At 40.5% G+C, this 6000-nt stretch overlaps 1 long non-coding RNA gene across 1 annotated transcript in view; it reads left to right on the top strand.

Annotated features, from left to right (window-relative positions):
* Positions 1-770: 770 nt before the first annotated feature.
* Gm4827 (predicted gene 4827) overlaps positions 771-6000 on the top strand; it is a 53195-nt gene continuing 47965 nt past the window's right edge. Inside the window, exon 1 of the long non-coding RNA NR_045935.1 lies at positions 771-919. This is a non-coding gene — a long non-coding RNA (predicted gene 4827). The remainder of the gene's footprint in view (positions 920-6000) is intronic.

Here is a 6000-nt window from a genome sequence, read left to right as displayed (position 1 = left end):
CTTGTTATTAAAGTGTTCTTAGGTACAGCCACCTCACTTGTCACTCTCCTAAAAGAACACTTCATGAACTGCCCTGACTTTTATTCTTTGCAGTCACAGGGTGTTCAAAATCCAAACATTTTTAACTACCTTGTACATGTGAACCACCGTCGCCATTTATAACTGGACTCCTTTGATTTGCTGCTAGAAATATTAGCTGTAAGAAGTCCTGGAACTATTCGGATAATGCTCTGATCTTTCAAAAGTGGAGACTGGCAGTGTGTCATCTTGTGGTGACTTTTCTCCTTGCTTGGCCGACTCATTCATTACCTCTTTTGCGTGTTTCCATAAGAGCCTAAACTTCGCCTGCTGGCCCGCCTCTCGTGTGGATCAATCTGTCCTCTATAGGGCTGCTAAAACAAGCCTTTCTTAGCCCCTTCTCATCTGACACCTTAACATTTAGAAGCCTAGAACAAAACTTTCCTTTTCTTTCTTCCAACTTCATCTCACAATAAGGGGCTAATGAGGTATGTGTATAAACATCCAGCTAGCATCCACTGTTGTCCTTTGTTGTAAGCCGGTCTGCAGCCTACGTGAACGGGGTCCACCTGGGAGGCAGGCTGGGGCTGAAAGAGACTTAGACTGCGAGAGAAGATAATGGAGCCAAGACAAAGGTTCTGATCGAGGCCCGCGAGTTTATTAGGAGACCGTGCTTATAAGGGGGAAGGCCCACCCCACCCCCTCCCCCTCCCCCCGCCAGTCCATCCTTGGTGCTTTGTTGCCATGCACTTGGTTGCCGGGCTGTTGCTTATTCAGGAATGTCTCAGGAAGACAGCTTCAGCCTCTCCGGGCAGGTAGCAGAATCTCAGGACAGTTGTCTCTTCAAAAGGAGCCCGCCAAGTCGGAAAGCTGCATCGCAGGTGGCCCCACCTCAGACAAGGTCTGTACCAGCCCGCTTCAGGCTGGGGGAGGCTACAATTGTCCTTAACTCTCTAAACTCAGCTTTCAGTCCCCTCTTGACCACTTAATGGGTGGACAAAAAAAAAAAAAAAAAAAAAAAAAAAAGACTCCTGGCCTTAGAAGTAGTGTAAAGCCATGAAGGCATCAAATTTTATGGTTCTGAGTATTCGTGACCTGGAAGCTGAGGGGGTGTTACAGCAGAGCACGTGGCTCCTTGATGGGTGTGGCTGAAGCAAGGACAGAGCAGGGCCTTATCCAGGACTAGTGTAAGCTCACTTCCAAGGGTTTAGGGACAGTTTTGAGACAGACAGGAAGACTACCACAAACCAATTCCAATTGTCCATTTTTTTTTCTGCATTATCTCACACTACATACAAGTGTGACTGCCCCACTCACTGTCTTTGGGGCAGGATCTTCTTCAAAAGATAAATATTTTATTGCATACACACATCTTTGTATACATATACTTTTTTCCCCCTGGAAGAAACTGCTAAAAATTAAATTCCTTTGTGTAAAGTACCCATAAACATCTTTTGTTTGTTTGTTTGTTTGGTAAATGTTAGTTTTATTTATACTTTATTCAACAAATATCTATTAGTGAGTTGCTACTGTGTAATTCTGGCTCCTCTGGTCCCCTTAAATAATTCAATTAGAGATATAAAAAAAATAGTATACCATCTCAGAGAAGGTTTGGGTGGCTCAGAAAGTCTTGTGAGGAAAGTCACTTTCCTCATGCTTGACACCAAGTCCCCACTTCACAGGGACCATGAAAATATCAAGGAAGGGGTCACAGCACACTAGAGATGCTGGAGATCTTTTCAACTCCACTGAATTGCCATGGTTTCCTCTGATTAGGCTAAATTAGATATGCAGATTTTTCTTAGGAAATCTCTGATTTTGAAATATTGACAACTAGGCAAGGTAAGATGCCAAAACTCTGTTATTCAAACCACACTCTGCTGTGTTTCCATTTGTGGCTTACTTATTTTCTCCATGCTGATCTATGTCTCTTCCTTAGCTCTGAAGCTTTTCTATCTCCCAACAAGGACCCAGACTCCCACAAGACTTTCTGAGCCACCCAAACCTTCTCTGAGATGTCATACTACTTATGATCTATCCTGTTTTTTTATATCTCTAATTAAATTATTTAAGGGGACCAGAGGATCCAGAGTTACACGGTAGCAACTCACTAATAGATATTTGTTGAATAAAGTATAAATAAAACTAACATTTACCAAATGTAAAAAAAAAATGTTTATGGGTACTTTACACAAAGGAATTTAATTTTTAGCAGTTTCTTCCAGGGGAAAAAAGTGTACGTATACAAAGATGTGTGTCTGCAATAAAATATTTATCATAGCATTACTGGCTAAAATGAAAAGTTAGAATTAAGTTAAGTATTCATCAAAGCATTCTGAATAAATTAAAGCCATAATGCTCAATTTGATTCGTTGAATTCCTCACCCATCCTCCCCATCTATAATTCTCCCCACCATGTCTCTTATTTGTTATTTCTTTGCAAAGAAGCAGGAACGTTTGCCTGGTTTTGCTGTTGTAATTTGAGTGATTCTGCTGTCATTTGTCTTTCCCGTAATTTGTAGCTGTGTGGACTTGCTTAGGAAAAAAAAATGTTTTGGGCAAGAGTGCTTTGACAGTGAATAGTTTCGATCTGAGTGATGCAGCACAACCAACACTTTTCCTTTGCTTGGGAGGCTTGCAGCTTAGCCCTGCCTCTGCTGCAGGCTCCAGGGTGTGTCTGAGTATTCGTCCCTGTGTCTTCCCACTGTGGTTTACACAGAGCAGAAGCAGCCGCTAGCTGATACCAGTATTTTCAATATGACAGACAGAAGCAGCTTTAGGGTAGGGAGAGTCCAATCACTCTGACATGCTTAAAGATCTCCACTGGAAGTAGCCTATGTCAGGTGTGCTCATATTCTGTCATTCAGAGCTACCTCATGGCCAAGTTTCAGTGTCAGAGGGCTCTGCCAGGAAAGTGCCTCAAACCTAGAGAGGAAATAAGCAAAATGATGGTGAGTGGTTGGTTTTCTTTGTTCTTATTTATTCTTTGATGAGGTTACAGTCATTTTTTTAAAAAGGCTGAAATCTTAACATCTTTCCACTTTCTCAAACTAGGATATTAAATAAAAATAATTTTACTAGCCATTTGTTTAGGGTATAATTTTAGAAGGAAAACCAAGATGAGTGATTAATACTTTCCCCCTTAATTGTGTTATTAAGATACTAGTTTTGTTTCTTTGAAGTGAGCCACAATTGCTTTGAAGTGTTTGTGTCTGCTGCCTGGAGCTCATGAGCTTACACTTATTTGATAGACCTTGGTAACTCCAATGTAGTCATCCTTTCTGGTGTTACAGTGGCCACACCTTTGGCCATAGAGTGATTCCTTAAGGTCCTGGATCCTTTGGAGGTGACCCTGGCCTTTTTTTGCCTTTAGTTTAAAATGTTCCACGTCTATCTTGTTCATTTCTTGATCATTCCATGATTTCGAATTTGGCAACCCCCTAAAAATTCCTTACTTCCCTTAGTGGGAAATGATAACAGAGTCCAGAATGAGGCATGAGAGCTATTCTTTGTTATTTAGGCTAGACCTTGTTTCTAGGCTTTTTGAGTAAATATACCTAAAGTATTTTTCATTTGTGTTTTGAATAAAATACATCATGAGTTTCTTCAATATCTCCAGTGTAAGCCTAGGGTTTTTGTTTGTTTTGTTTGTTTGTTTTGTTTTTCTCACATACCAGAAGTCTGATGGTCATTCGGATAGTAAAAATATATTGACAACTAGGAAAAAGTAAATAATAAACGCACATTTGATGATATCAAAGTGTTAATATTTTTTCAGAAATGACAATATCACTTCAACAATGTTTCTGGAACTACCAGGCTGTGGAGACATTCACGTGCACATATTTGTACATTGTTCCTTTGCGATCTGGGTTTTGCTTCAAGCTAACATTAGGAGTTTCATGAGAGAAGTAGACAGTGTATAGATAAAAGTTGGCTGTGGTTTGAGCTCTGTTGAATCTAGGTTATGGGTCCTTGGGACTATTCTAGATTCTTTATTGTTTTTATGCTGAAAATTTTAACCTTGTAAAAGAGGAAACACCTGAAGGGTAAGCGGGAGAGTGGTGCTACATGAAATAGTAGGCATGCTGTGTTTATAAAATAAACCCAAATGCTACAAGAAAGACAAATATATATGTGCAACACCACCAGGGCTAACCCCAATAACAGAGAATAAACTTCCGTGCTACAAATTACTTTCATCTGAGAGTTCTGTCTTTCTGTGGGTTTTAAATTTCTGATGTGATCCTGTACTCCGTCTATAATCAGGCAAACATGTAAATATTACTAGCTGAAAAACCTTGAAGCCACAAGTGCCCCTCCCCCAACAACTTCCTGCTTCCATGCCTTTGTGCTGATAGCATGTCCTGTTAGCCATTCTGCTGTGCTGTAGCTGTTGGACAGCGCCCCGCCCCCTTTCTTCCTGATCTATGCTCTGCAAGTTTCCTTTTCTCCTAGTGTATGCCCTGTGACTTTGCTCCTTTTTTCAATGGTTGATGCCTGTTCATGAAAGTTGGGGCCTTGATGAAAAGTGAGAATGAATGCAACTTTGCTTTTCATGTGCTCTCTTTTTCCCGATCAACATTGCTCCCTTTCTCTCTGCTTCTCTTCCTCACAGCTTAGACCTTCAGTTGCTCTTATCCACAGGAATACAAGGCATCTACAGGACCTTGGCTGACTGTGATCCATTGCTAGTGATTTGATGTCACTTCCTTACAGGAATGGTACAGCTTTATGATTTCAATCCACCTCAAATGAGAGTGTAGCTCAGGAGACGCCCAAATGCCTAGCCACACTTACAGTAAGAAGATGGAGTCTGTTCAAATTCACGACTGAGGACAAAATCTGTATCTCTCCGTTATGCCTTGTGACTTTTCTTTTTTTAACAGCTGAAGCTAGGAGACTTCACACCTTGGCAGCTTGATACATAAACACAACACCTTTCCTTTATTTATCTCCAAGATCTCATATTAATATCATGATATAAAATACAGTACAACTTTGAGAGTCCCAGAGTCTTTAAAAAGTTTAAATACTTTACAAGTATCTATAGGTATTAGAAGTCTTTAGAAGTTGGATTAATACTATATCTATTTAGGAGTATATTAGTAGTAAGTTCTCCCCTAGGCCAGTGACCCATCTAGCTAAAGGCACTTGGAACAGTAATGGCACCACTTATAGGTTTCATCTTGTGGAGTGGGACTTACATCCGAGGAGAAAGTGGTTGGTTTCCCATGACGTCATGCCACTAGTGCATCAGTGGGCATGTCCTGTCAGGCTGTTATTATTGTGGTTCACACGATTCACAGAGAGGTGAGACTGATGGTTACCTTCCTCATCCAGCTGCCTGTAGAGGACCTTCTAGCATCCAATAGGAATGAAGCATCGAGGTGAATACCAGGTTGATTTCTCCATGTTCTATACTATGTATGTGGTGTCTACAGCAATAGGGTTTCACCATCAGGTCCTGGAGGTTGCCAGTAGCATTGGTAAAGACTTTTGTCTGCCTTTTTATTGGTTATTTTATTTATTTACATTTCAAATGTTATCCCCCTTCCTGGTTTCCCCTCTGCAAACCCCTTATTCCATCCTTCCTCCTCCCCTTGTAATCTTTTAAAAAGAAAAGGAGAAGAGATCTTTCAGTTACTTCTAAGCAGATCTCTGAAAAACCTGTATGAATAAACTGCTGTGCTTAATAATTTCATTTTATATGTATTTCACACTAGCCCTATAAACTACCTCCTTTTTTTCTTAGCTCCATTATCATTGAATTGGACTCTGGAATACATACAGAGGCCAGAGGGTGTAGCTCAGCTGAGGGAGTACTAGTCTACTGTTATAGTAAATATTTAAATCTTGGCCAGGAGTTTCTACCCTGCCTTTGGTTACTGAGCTCTTGAATAAAGAACATACTCACAGACTTTATATTTACAATAAGCCTTAAACAACACAAGAGCTGGACAGCTGCCTACCCTCTGTGCT

The sequence above is a fragment of the Mus musculus genome, chromosome 16, assembly GCF_000001635.26.
Source record: "Mus musculus strain C57BL/6J chromosome 16, GRCm38.p6 C57BL/6J".
Classification (NCBI taxonomy): domain Eukaryota; kingdom Metazoa; phylum Chordata; class Mammalia; order Rodentia; family Muridae; genus Mus; species Mus musculus.
The sequence above is the reverse complement of the archived record's forward strand: the minus strand, read 5'-3'. Positions and strand labels throughout refer to the sequence as shown.